This window comes from Pleurodeles waltl, chromosome 3_1, assembly GCF_031143425.1.
Source record: "Pleurodeles waltl isolate 20211129_DDA chromosome 3_1, aPleWal1.hap1.20221129, whole genome shotgun sequence".
NCBI classification, from domain to species: Eukaryota; Metazoa; Chordata; class Amphibia; order Caudata; family Salamandridae; genus Pleurodeles; species Pleurodeles waltl.
The window spans coordinates 1,615,181,411-1,615,194,704 of record NC_090440.1 but is presented as its reverse complement, the minus strand read 5'-3'; positions in this window follow the sequence as shown (position 1 = coordinate 1,615,194,704).

Genomic DNA, 13,294 nt, shown 5'->3' with positions numbered 1-13,294 from the left:
GGAGCCTGTTTAAAGTGAAGAAGAGGAGGCAGAAGAAGAGGATATCGACAAAAGAAACAATGTGATCCAGCAATACTTCCAGTGAGACACAGGTAAGAAGACATCACTGCCTCCTACATCTGATAAAATTGTTACTCCTATCATATGTCTGTCACTTTCACCCAGTGTATGGACCCTGACCTGTCACTTTTCCTTTCCATTTCACAGATGTGGGTCCCACTGTGTGACCTCTGCTATGTTACCTCATGGACTAGAGCTGTGTGACATAGGTATGTTGACAATACAATGGACATTGCTATTTTCCTCAGTTATTGCAAATACAAATTTGTGAAAGCACAGACTGACTCCACATTGTTTTGTGATTCAAGGGTGTTTATTTAAGCACAAAATAGTGGAGGGGGTTGTAAAATGGTCAGGGGTGATGGTGGAGGAATGTCCATGGCAGAGTCCAGTTATTTGTCTCATAGGTGCATTGTCCAAAGGGGCATAGGAAGTGGAGCTAGGGCAGTTTAAGGATGGACAGGGTGACAAAGTGAGACAGAAGGATGACATTCATGGTGGTCTCATCTCTTGGTGGGGGTCTTGGCATTTTTATCTGTCTTTGTCCTGGATCTCAGGGACCGTTTGTGGGGTGGTTCTCCATCTGCAGGGGGTGGGCTGCTGGTGTTGTGTTCCTGTGGCGGTGCCTCCTGTCCTCTAGCGCCTGCGGAGGTGGTGGGCAGTTCATCATCCAAGCTAGTGTCAGGGGCACCTTATTGTGCCACAGTGTCCCTCCTGGTGTTCACAAGGTCCTTCAGCACCCCTACAAGGGTGACCAGGGTGGTGTTGATGGACTTGAGTTCCTCCCTGAACCCCAAATACTGTTCCTCCTGCAGCCACTGGGTCTCCTGAAACTTGGCAGGTACCGTTGCTATTGTCTCCTGGAAATGATGGTACGCTCCCATGATGTTGGAGAGGGCCTGATGGAGAGTGGGTTCCCTGGGCCTGTCCTCCCCCTGTCGCACAGCAGACCTCCCAGTTCCCCTGGTTTCCTGTGCCTCTGTCCCCTGAACCGTGTGCCCACTGGCACTGCCCCCAGGTCCCTGCTGTTCTTGGGTTGGTGGGTTTGCCTGGGTTCCCTGTAGTGGTGGACACACTGCTGCTTGATGTGTCCTGGGGACAGAGGTATTGGCCTGCTGGGTGGGTGCTGTACTGGTGTTTCCTGAGGGGGGAGGCTCTGTGGTGTCTTGTGACTGTGTCAGGGGAACCGACTGTCCTGAGGTCCCAGATGGGCCGGGCTGGTCATCTAGATCCAGTTGGACAGAGCTGCTGTCATCACTGTGGGCCTCTTCTGGTTGGCGGGTGGTCATGTCTGGATACTCCTGTCCAGTGACATTGGTCAGGGGTGCTACAGGGGTGTAAAGGCATGATTATTGCATCTGTGTGTGCCATTGTGTGCAATGGGTGGGTGACCCTGTACCCCAGTCTTACATTCTTGTGTAGGACCTTGTGTAATAATTGTTTTGGGGTCTGTGTGGGTATCTGTAGTGGACATGCTTTGGTGATGGGTGTCCATGCTTTGTTGTTGCATGCAGGGCTTGGTGTTGGGATGGGTGATTTGTGATAGTGGGACATATGTGAGGTGTTGGAGTAATGGGGGTGAGGGTGACGGTGGGCGTATGTGATAGTATGCAGCTAGGGTGGGGTATATGGTAGTTAATATTTGACTTACCAACATCCATTCCTCCAGCTACTCCAGCGTGGCCCTCAGGATGCAGTATAGCCAAGACCTGCTTCTCCCATGTTGTTAGTTGTGGAGGAGGAGGTGGGGGTCCGCCGCCAGTCCTCTGAACTGCCATCTGGTGTCTTGGCACCACGGAATGCACCTTCCCCCATTCACCCTGTCCTCGATTCTGCGCCATAGCTCCATCTTCCTAGCTATGGAGGTGTAGTGCAGCCATTTCTAATATAGCTTTATGCGCATTAATTTTCACATACTAGGCCGCTGTGCACTTTGCCCTAGATATATTTTATTCAGCTTCACACTGTTATTTTACAATAACCAGTTTTACGTTCTTGTTTTAATTTCTTCTATCGCACTGTTTAGCTTAGTTCAGCACTGTGTTCTCATAAAATGCATTCTTGGTTGCCCTGTGCTTCAGTCAAGGCTACAGTTTGGTACATTGCCGATAAACGTGGTAGAAGTTTAGTCTTCAGTATTCGTAGAAGATACACATTCTTACGTAGGGACATTTTCTTAGAACATCTGCGTGTTAGTTATAAAAACACTTCCACGCTTTACTATCTAGAATGCAGTCGTTTTATTGAACCAATCTTTGAAACTTAAACTGCCTTTGTCATTTATATATGAGACTGTACTGTGTATGAGAGAACCGGTTGTGACCTGAGTGACCACGACTTCCCTGGGAAGTGCTAAGATGTCATGCGCTCTGCTGCCCAATTGTCTCTTCCATTTGGGAGAGATGAGGCACTGCTAGTTAGCTGGAGCAAAACCCGGATTTAGAGTGACAAGTGTCATCCACTGTGGGTCAGACTCAGTCCCCCACACTGTGAACGATCTTGCCGCTCAAAATCCAGTAGTCTCATTAGGATAATGAGAGCCTACGCGACTGCCGCCAACGTTTGGTTAGGCTCTAATTTTTGGGTCCACCTGCAGATCTCGGTCTCATTGTTGTATAATGACCCCTCAGTTCCGTATACGGAGACGTCCGTGGTACTGAGGATTTCCACCACCGCCGTATAGGTAATCCTATTTTTCAGCAGGTACGTGAAACCGAGACAGGAATCACAACGCTCTTCGGAGGTTTCTGTTAAGAAGGAAGAGAAACCACTACAACAAAAACAACAAAACAACAAAAACAACAATTTAAAAAGAAAAAAGTGGCAGCTGTCTCAGTTAGACATGCCACTCAGGAAGAGGGTTCTCTTGAAGAACAAGAAATGGGCTCCAGTGCTGCTAGACAGTGCGGCAGAGGTCACAATAGTTCGCCGGAATCTTCTAGAGCATCTGGAGGTGAAAGCAACTGATCACTTTATACAAGTAGAAACAGCAGGCATGCGTGTCTCCAAACCCGATAGGGTGTATAGAGTAACTTTACAGTTGGAAGGAGACATTGAACGCACCATACACGCAATCTTTTGGGACCATGTAGTCAAAATATATGACATTTTGTTGGCCAAGCAAGATTGGCCACCTGATTTTGTCCGCACCTGCCCATATGGGGAAGAGGTTATTAAACCTTCTTTCTCGCCCCTTGTTCCAGAGGAACTCGCTGAGTCCTATTCTATAGAATAGGCTCTAGCACAAGCACCTGCGTTATATAGAAATCACGTAGGGTAGGATAGGGATTCTCCATACCATGTGATTCCCATTAAAAGTGAACCTCAGCCACAACTGCAGTATCCAATAAAACATGAAGCAAGGGTACTGGTGAGGGAGGTACTTACGCAATTAGAATACCAGGGTGTGATTGAACCCTGTGTCTCACCGATGAATAACCCCTTATTCCCTCTAGCTAAGCTGGACCATTCATACAGAATAGTCTTAAACTACAGACATTTAAATGGACATGCACCTATATACTATACAAACCTCATATAGCACTGCACTAATGAGCAACACTGTGCGAAAAAAATATGAAACGACTTTGGATATCCCGAATGGGTTCTTCTGTCAGATTATAACGCCTGAAACAGAGACTTAACAAGCTTTAGTGCGCTGGGCTCCCAGAAAAATTATGTTGTTTGCCTCAGGGGTATAAGAACAGCCCAGGACTGTTTGCAGCTCGTGTGACTGATATTTTACACGGGATAGACCCTGAATCTTTGTCATATGTGGACGATATATATCTCATGGATGACAAGTTACTACAACATTTAAGACAGGTAGTCCGCATTCTTGTAGGATTTGCCGAACTCGGCTACAAATTTAACTTCAAAAAATCAAAAATTGCCTTCCTCAGCGTCCTGTTCCTGGAATATGAGCTGTCGAATGAAGGGAAGAGCCTAGCGCCACAATTTTTAGAAAAATGTGCACAATTGCAACCACCAAATACGATTCAAAAATTACAATCATTTTTGGGCTTTCTAAATTTTGGCAGAACATACATTCCTGATTATGCTACACGCACAAAACCTTTATATGAGTTAATACGTCCTGATTTTCCAAGCAAATTCTGGACAATTGAACATACACATACTGTCCGCGAGTTACAGGCAGATATGCTAGCAGCAAAACATTTACATACACTGGACAATAAGACACATTTGGTCATCAGGGTCATAGCTGGGGCCATCGGTTTTACTAATGTCACATTTAATGAAGGTGAGACAGTCCCGATTGCATACAAATCGCACCTGTATTCCGCTGCTGAACAATGCTTTGCACCCATGGAGAAAATTCTCACTGCTGTGGAGATGGCTGTTATTAAAGAAAGGCCTCTTGCTCAAGGAAAACACATTATTGTTGTTTCTCCTATTCTGTCCCAGGAGGCTGTTCCAAAAGCTAGCATCCCAAACGCAAAAGCATTTCATCCACGATGGATACAATGGGCTACGTCTTTAACAGCCACTGATGTAGACTACATCTTCGACCCAAAGTTACAAACTCAAGAATTTCTACAATATGAAGTAGAATATCCAGTTCCCGCTGACACGTTGTCTACTGATCAATATCATGTAGTCATGTACACCAATGGCTCTGCGCAACCAGCGATTGGAACTAAACATCAATATTCTGCTGCATGTGCGGTCGTGAGCGGCTATATCGAGGGGGAGAAATTCAGTCCCCAACATACCTATACACAGACCTTAGGGGATTGTACAGCACAGTTGGCTGAGCTAAAAGCTCTACTAATGGCACTAGAACATCCAGATCCAACACAGTTCACACTGATTGTTTGTGATTCATATTATTGCGTCCAGTCTTTTAATGAATACCTGCATTACTGGCGCTTGAATGGGTTCAGAGATTCAAAAGGTAACACCATAAAACACAGACTACTGTGGGGAAAGGTAGCAGACCTGAAAGAGACGCTACCCAAAGTTCATGCTGTGCATACACTTGGATACCAGCGCGTTGGGATACACGTTGCCGGAAATACTTTGGCTGATGAAGCCGTAAAGTCAGCAGTGGCAGTCGCCACTGTAGCTGTAGTGACTCGTTCATGTTCCAGACCAGACACAGACATTATGGCTGCCATAAAAGCTACAGTTGATGGTACGCCTTATCCTAAAGGATTTCCTAATAAATATCAATACTTGATGGGAAGTATGCTGAAGGCTGAAGTAAAAATTCCAGGCGTAAGCATACTCGACATCCCCAATAAAGATGTAAGACCACAATTGATTAAAGCAGCGCATGAAGGGGTGGCATCTGCACATGCTGGCGTGGCAGCTACAATTTCACTATTGCAGGCCCGTTATTGTAGCCTGGTCTCTATAAAGAGATTAAGCAGTATGTCCTTTGTTGTGACATCTGTCAACAAATTAAAGTTTCTACGGCCAAGCGCCTGCCACAGTCACCCCTCTTAATCTCAAATAGACCATTACAATGTATGTACTTGGATCATTGCAGTCCATTAACACCTGATAGTGCATATAAATATATATTAGTCACTGTTGATTCTTGCTCCAGATTTGTGTGGGTGTGGCCACAACGCTCAGCTGACGCTCTGTCTGTTTTTAAAGATTTGCGAGTCTTTGTCGGTACATATGCAGTTGCGGTATTCCATTCGGGCCAGGGCCCTGCTTTTGCCTCAAGGGCATTCAGAGACACCATGGCTTCGTTGGGGGGCCAGCTTCAGTACTCGTCTCCATTTCATCCCGAGGGAAATTCTGTTGTGGAGCGATTCAACTGCGATTTAAAGCAATCCTTAATGGCCAGAGTCTTAGGCACGGGTCGTAGTTGGCTAACCCACCTGTATGGAGTTCAGAGAGCACTAAATAACCTGCCTAGAAGTTCCCTGGGGGTTGCACTTCATATGAGTGGCTGTTCGGAACACAAATGTTTGTTCCAGATCTTGATGGTCCTGGTGTGGAGGCAGCGGAAACACCTTTTGACATAAATGATTGTGTCGCTGTTTTACAGGAATTACAACAGTTCCGTGAAGATAACTCTTCTAAAAGTGCTGCCTCCACAGGAATTAAGGATGTGCCAGTAACACCTACCGGCTGGATTCCCAGAGTTGGGGATCTTGTGCGTGAAAAGGTCGCAGTGAAAACATTATTTGGCCCTTCTTATCAAGCCCCAGTCCCTGTGTTGGGGATACACGGTACCAGAACTGTTATTCTACCACCGTTGCCAGGTGCCAAAAAAAATCGCTTTGTTTCCATTGACAATGTCAAGCTACAACATGTGGCCGATTCTACACAGCCGACCAAGAGGAATGTCCAGTAGTTCCCAAATCCCTCTCACTACTGGAGAAGAAGTTCCGCTTCAAGTTGTTTATACCAACACGGATGCCTCTCCGAGCTTGGGGAGGGTGGATGATGATGATCTTGCATTGGTTCCACTGACAACAAGCAACTTAGAAACATTTCATCAAGTCACTATGACTACAAGCCAGATGGATGGTGCTGTCTACTGTGTACCACCACATGAAACACCAACTCCTCCATTGACTACGGCAACGCCCTTTGCACGAACTGCCTCTGGTTACTTTGTCGACTACAATGATGGTCTATTGGACTTGTTTGCCTCTTCGACTGCTGACCTGTCGGGTGCACGTAAGCTGATACATTGGCTTAAAGAAACATACTTTATTTTTCCATGGAACTATGTATGGCTTTCCTTGACTGTCCTAGCCTTCCTGCTTTGGATTGGTTTTGTCGTTACTTTCTTTTTGTCAATACATGGTCATTTTCTTCCCGAGAGATCAGCGGTTGAACAGGTGGAGGAGGTTTTGAAGCCACTCTTTTCCTCACACAAGATTCAAAGAGACTTGTCTTTTGTGAACATTTCTGCAGTGCCAATTCCTGATGGGATTGTGCGGGAAAAAGTAATGTTTGATATATATGGTCTGACTGAGATTATTCAAATACCGTTTGTGTTAAAGTTATCTATGAACGATATAGTTATACCAGGCATTTTTTCTGATGATTGGGATGTGAAAACAGTTGATTCGATGATGACAGAATTGCAATATTATACTGTCTATGAAAATGAAGATGTTTACCAGTTTAAATAAAACTATGGTGACATGTTTTGCTATAATTAATATAGGCACCACTTCATACATAAAGAGAGCAGTCCAAGGACGATATTTGATTATACACAATGGGAACATTGCCCAAAACTTAGTTTGAAAAGTTTGCAAATTTTTCTGGGCATCATCAAAAAAATGCTGAGTCATATTATTTTAAGGTAACTCCGACTAGGGATAAACATATGTTATTGACCAACACAAAATTTATATATTCGGACTCCTTTGTTTTCCGGTTATCAATTGAAGGTTATGAATATTGGTCAAAGAATGTTGATTTGAAAAGTGTTCGGGGAACAAAAAATTGGCAGACCAAGGGTAGAGAAACATTGTTTAGAGCATGTCTCATCCCCGTTCAAATGATCTTTTTAAATGAAACAGTACAACAGACAAGTTGTTAGGGCTTAGCAACAATTAGGGAATTAAACATGCCCAGTATACCTGGCCCTGCAAAATTTGATAACTGGCAAAAATACACGAATGCAACATTTAGTGAGCTTAATGAGTGGGTCCAGAATGGAACGTTTAATGATTCACTGACACGTCCAGGCGGGTGGTTATTGTGGCCAATAGATACCAACGGGTGTCATCAACGTTTTGTCACCTCCTCGGGGGGTTTCTGAAACGAGTAGGTCAGACCCTCGCTATATATCACCAGAACATGCTGAAATAATTACAACATATAGTGTAGGAAACTTGTGCCAACAGTGGCTAAAATCATCCTCACTAGATTCAGTTAAGACACATCTCAGTCTCCTGTCAGATCAGGTCCATTATGCAGTTGGGTTGGACACTCCAGACACTGAAGGCGGGTCGCGTTCCGTAGCAGCACATCAGTGCCAGGGAAATATTTTTTTCCTTTAATTTGACACGACAATGACAACTAATGGCTAAAAAGGAGGCGACTTATGTCATGCTTAACATTGAAAAGATAGAAAGATTGCCCTTTACCGTGGCCGAGATTCCTTCAGCAGAGTGGTTGATACACAGGCTTATTAATCTGCCTATTTGTACATTACAATTCACTTCTTGTTTGAAACATGATCCGGTAGGCAGATATGAAAAGTTGGGAGATAGTTACATCCATGAGGTGTGGGAGCTTCCCTTCTTGTACAAATGCCTCAATGGCATGAAAAAGGTCTTTCTTAGCTGTAGTGAATGCGAGACTTCAGTCAGCCATTCGATGATTTGTAAGCAGCTGTCCTTGCATGGGGCGTGTAAGGCCTCAGTTGCGATCTTGGCTTGCTGTCTGAAGGGAGTTCCAGTCCCCTTGATTAAACGCACGTTCCAGGTGCTTTCAAACGGCAGCTACATCCTCCTCAATAGTGAAGAGTGTTGTGGCATGCGGGCCGGAATAGTTTATGTTGTTTCGGTCTCTAAGGTTGTTACATGCTGCGGGAACATGTTGTTTCCCCCCACTAAGTTTAGGGAGGTAGCAGATATTTGGCCTCACATTGCTACTTCCAAGGTGAATTTTGACAAGTTAAGTAGACTGAAGGCTTTATTGTTTCAGAACCATGTGGCCCTTACATTTGCACACAAGACCTACGCACTTCCGGTGGCAAGGTCGTCGGCAGAAATACAGTCCTTGTTAAATACGAACTTTCCGAGACACTTTGGTGAACTCGTGGGACGTATATTTAATGCGTCCAGCAAGGCTGGATAAGCAATTTTTTTTAAAGGGGTTGGTATTGGTTTTGTTCATACGTTTTCATCTATATTCGGTTTAATACCTTCGGCTATTCATTCAATTTTCGGAAGCATTTTTGGGGGATTTCTGATAACTTTGGCTTTATTAGCCGGCATTTTGCTGTTGTTTTTCCGCAATGGCTGTCCCGCCGCAACAAGGACAAATGAAGGCACTTCCATCAGCGCAGCTGTGCCGTGAACGCATGATGCAGCACTTTGGAGCAACACTGCTGGAACATTTGGGGTGTGACTGGTCTCAGTCATTCAGACCAGTTTTGGATTGTGTGCAGCCCGTGTTTCGGTGCCGTTGGTGCTCTTTTGAACATGCACTGGAAGTTTGTCTCTCACACCAACGCCCCTCAGTGATTGATGCTGATCTGTTAATGTTCTCATTGAGGATTCATTACCAGACATTCGCGCTGCAGTTGCGTTTGCTTAGAGAAGCTGATTACGAGCTACCCTTCCTGGAGGAAGTTACCTTTCACTTGTTAACAGGCACTGCACGGGATGCCTCCTTGGTTGACACTGGGGCTATGGAACACACCTGCTCCTTGCTAGTTTTTGGCGTGGATTTACAGGTTTTGTCATCTGCCGAGGTGGAGAATCTCCTGCTTTCTATGACTGACTGATGCTTGATTTGGAACTATCCTAAATTGACATTTTCCTTTGAATTCGGATTTTGGTCACATGCTCATTTTAAAAATTACCAAATAGTATGCTTGTGTGTCCTCTTAACTTGTTAAAATTGAGTAGGGTTTTAAATTGATATTATAGTTTAGGGCATTTTAGCTTAGGCTTAAACCACTTTCTACCAACAAGGGGAGGGTGTAGTGTAGCCATTTTTAACATAGCTTTATGCACGTTGGTTTTCACATACTAGGCCGCTGTGCACTTTGCCCTAGATATATTTTATTCAGCTTCGCACTGTTATTTTACAATAACCAGTTTTACTGCCTTGTTTTAATTTCTTCTATCGCACTGTTTAGCTTAGTTCAGCACTGTGTTCTCAAATAATGCATTCTTGATTGCCCTGTGCTTCAGTCAAGGCTACAGTCTGGTACATGGCCGGTTAACGTGGTAGAAGTTTAGTCTCCAATATTCGTAGAAGATACACATTCTTACGTAGGGACATTTTCTTAGAACATCTGAGTGTTAGTTATAAAAACACTTCCTAGTCCTAGTATACATTAAGAGGGAGATTCCAGCCAGGAACCTACAACTAGATGCTGAATGCCTTGTTGCAGACGCTGATACAGATTACAGGCCTTTGCTCAGGTATGAGGGTTGATGTACTCCCGAGGGAACCTGAAAGGCAGGCTTAGAGCTTCACATGCTGTGCTCGAAATATAACTTAAAGAGAAAATAATAGAGCGGCACTATGATAACCTTATTCTTGTGCTTCACTCTCATCGTTACTATTTTAATCTTACAGTGTTGTGTAGTCCTGGTTATTGCAGCTCGCGCTTTGCTATCTAGAATGCAGTTGTTTTATTAAACCAATCTTGAAAACTTAAACTGCCTTTGTCATTTATATATGAGACCGTACTGTGTATAAGAGAACCGGTTGTGACCTGAGTGACCACGACTTCCCTGGGAAGTGCTCAGATGTAATGCCTCGGCTGCCCAATTGTCTCTTCCATTTTGGAGAGATGAGGCACTGCTAGTTAGCCGGAGCAAAACCTGGATTTAGAGTGACAAGTGTCATCCACTGTGGGTCAGACTCAGTCCCCCACACTGTGAATGATCTTGCCGCCCAAAATCCAGTAGTCTCATTAGGATAATGAGAGCCTACGCAACAGAGGTGTGCTGCACCTGTGATCCGAATAGCTGTGGCTCTACCCGGATGATTTCTTCCACCATGACCCTGAGCTCCTTCTCCTGGGGTGTCTTTGCAGTGCCATGGGGTGGTGTGGGTGATGTGTGAGGTGGTGTGTGTTGTGATGTGTGAGGGGATGTGTTTGTGTGTGTTGTGTGAGGTGCGTGGATGTTGTGAGGGATGGTGTTGAGTGCCTGTGGATGCCAGTTTGTTGATGGTGGTGTCTCTCTCTGGCCTTCTGTCGCAATTCTGGTCGTAAGGGTTTGTGGGTGATGTGGGTGTGTGTTTTATATTGTATTGGGTGTGTGGGAATGGTGTGTGTATGTGTATCAGGTGTGTGTATTTTGATTTGTCCAATGTGGTTGTGTTGTGTAAGTGTGTGTGTATTTTGAGCGCAGCGGTTTGTAACGCCAATGGAATACCGTGGTTGAAAGACCGCCGCGTGGATTCGTGGGTCATGATAGTGTGGGTGTATTCCTGTTGGCGTGAAGGTGTCGGTTTTCTTATCGCCAGTTTATAACTGCCCTTTGGTGTGGCGGACTTGTGTGGGTGTCTGGATTTTGGCGGATTCCGAGCTGTGAGTCATAATAGCTGTAGCGGAATTCTGCGGCTGCAGCGGTGTGTTGGCTGTCTTCTGCACGGCGGTAAGCGGCATTTACCGCCAATGTTGTAATGAGGGCCATAGTCTACCAGACATAAAGGGCAGACTACAGAAGTGTAATCTATCAGTGACACCTCGTATGGCAGGAATCCAAACAGATGGTCTGAATGTACATAATGTGTATAATAGGATACTCAATAATTGTTATCATAGGCATGGCAACTCCGTATTGAAGTCATAAATCTCCCTACTCTGCAGCTAACTAAATTCATCCATGCATATTACAAACTGCCCAAAACGTGCGTTATTCATAAAACATATACACATTTAAATATTTATTAGGGTTGGATGGTTAACTCTGCTCCGCTGGTGGAGTTTGTGGAGTTTTGCCACTTTTGCACTCTGCTTGGAGAGCAGAGTTTGCCAAAACTCAACCTATGCTGGCGTAGTAGAGTTTACTGGCACTGCTCTAAGCAGGTAATGTGCGTTGGATTCAAATCATGAGGCACAACAAGTTGTGATTTGTGGTTTAAAGCCAGTTGCTGTCTTTGTGGGGGCTTGCTTTTTTTTGGAGAGGCAAGGGATGTACTTTGTACCTCAGTCCTGGCAGCTGTAAGGACTGGAGGGTGGGTCTTTGTGGAGTGCACACTGAGGGGAAGGAAAACATTGATGACCGGAGCAGGTCAGCCATGGCCCCCCCCCTCTGAGAACGAGAAGCTGCCCAGCTCCTGACTGTTTTGCCTTATCACTGAAGACCACAGCACTAAAGGACCAACCCAGCACCGTCACACCCTACAGGATAGTGATACCATTAGCAGCGAGAGCCCACTTGCACAGAGCAGCCAGGAGCCCGGACTCACATGAGCATGAGGTAGAATCAGCGAGCCGGCAGAAAGGGGCATTGGTAGAGGTTTTGGTGTGCCTGGGGAAGGGAAAGGAAGTTCAGAAACTGTCCATAAACCCCCCTTTCACCACGCCGAGCTCAGCTCAAGTGGTGTCAAGGATAAGTTAATTTGCTTTTTTTTATGCATAATTCAGTCAACCCTGCTGTATAATATGGTCCACCTCCTGTCACAAAATCTCAGTTGCCTAGCAGTACCCTGCAGGATGAATTGACAAATGAGGGATGTTAGACTTGGCATCCTTGGCGTGATCTCCCGTAACTTTTTGCCTCTGTTTCCCAGGTTGTTCATGTGGACTGGACTCAGTTTTTGCTGTTTATGTTACTCTGGGCACTTTACCACTGCTATCCAGTGTTGAAATGAAAGTGCTCCTATGTAAAATGTATGTGTAATTGGATTTCCATGTTTAGCATATTTGATTTACTGGTGAGTCCCTTGTACAGTGCTCTACAGGTGCCCAGGGCCTGTAAATCAGATGCTACTAGTGAGCCTGCAGCATTGGTTGTGCCACCCACATTAGTAGCCCTGTAAACATGGCTCAGACCTGCCCCTGCAGTGTCTGTGTGTGCAGATTTTAACTGTCAATTTGACTTGGCAAGTGTACCCAAATGCCAGGCCTAAACCTTCCCTTTTCTTACCTGTAAGACACCCTTATGGTTGGCCCTAGGTAGCCCCATTGGCTGGGTGCAGTGTATGTTTAAGGTAGAACATAGACTGATGTGTTTTATGTCCTGAAGGTGAAATACTGCCAAATTCGTTTTTCACTATTGCAAGGCCTATCCCTCTCATAGGTTAACATGGGGGCTACCTTTAAAAATTAATAAAGTGTTGATTCCCTTTGGGAGCAGATAGACATTTGGAGTTTGGGGTCTCTGAGCTCACAATCTGAAAATACATCTTTTAGTAAAGTTGGTTTTGAGATTGTGTGTTTGAAAATGCCACTTTTAGAAAGTGGAAAGTTTCTTGCTTAAACCATTCTGTGACTCTGTGTTTATGGATTCCCTGTCTGGGTCAGTTTGACAGTTGGGCTGTTTGCACCTCTCTCTAGACAGTGACACAAAGGGAGCTGGGTGTTGCCTGCATA